This window comes from Sinocyclocheilus grahami, unplaced genomic scaffold (assembly GCF_001515645.1).
Source record: "Sinocyclocheilus grahami isolate Dianchi unplaced genomic scaffold, SAMN03320097.WGS_v1.1 scaffold132.1, whole genome shotgun sequence".
NCBI classification, from domain to species: domain Eukaryota; kingdom Metazoa; phylum Chordata; class Actinopteri; order Cypriniformes; family Cyprinidae; genus Sinocyclocheilus; species Sinocyclocheilus grahami.
This window is the reverse complement of record NW_015505311.1, coordinates 1,203,501-1,204,520: the sequence shown is the minus strand read 5'-3', so window position 1 is coordinate 1,204,520 and position 1,020 is coordinate 1,203,501.

Here is a 1,020-nt window from a genome sequence, read left to right as displayed (position 1 = left end):
CGCTCTACAGAACCTCCAGTGAAGAAACAAAGTGAATCAGAAAACGAAATAAGCTCTTTCAAAATAAAGCACCAATGAGCTATTGTCTGAAAGAGAAACTTTATCAAATGTGTTCTTTGTTGTTATTGATGTTTTTGACTAAATTATTATAATTATTAGTTGAATCATAAAGAAAATCATTAAGAATTCCAAGAATTTTATGTGTAATTCTGTGATGTTCTACTGTAGTTAATAATTGAAACAATTATAATGTAAATGGAGTGCATCATTACACTAATATGAAATAAAGATAGATATTTTTTTAATAATAATAAAAAAAAAAGATTTTTGGCCCCTTTGCCTCTTTATTGAACAGACATCCATTAGATTATAAATCATGTTTCGCACATTTCCACTATGACTAACTGTTAAACCGCAACTCTGACACAGATTCAATCTCGATTTACTTTACCAAAAGTTTGAGATCATTGTAAGATCATTAAGTTCATTATTACAAAAATTTCCATTGAAACAAAATATGCCAGACATATGACACATGTAAAAACATTTACATTTTCGGTTTAGAAACTTGTCCCACTCAGTCAATATGAGTTTAATTCAAAATTAATATATTTTCACTTAAATAATTGTAAATACATAAAAAAAAATAACTGGAAACATTAATCACAAACTCAAAACCTGATGTTGATTTTCCTGGTGACTGAAAACAACACGCACACTTTAATTTAGTTTTATTTAGTTTATTTTATTTTGCACATATATAAAACATATACAGTAAAGACAAAAAAAATTACAATCCATATACTGTGCAGGGAGAGGCAGAAAACCCAAAAGGGCTAATTTAAAGCCTCCACCCAAACAATACAGAAAACAGAAATGACTTATGAAATTAAGGAAAAAGCTAAACTACAATAACAAATATGCAGATATAAATGACTGCATCAAATTTATAACATATATCAAAAACCCAAAAATAATGTACTCCAAAAACAAATCTTGAAACACATCAAGAACAAAAAA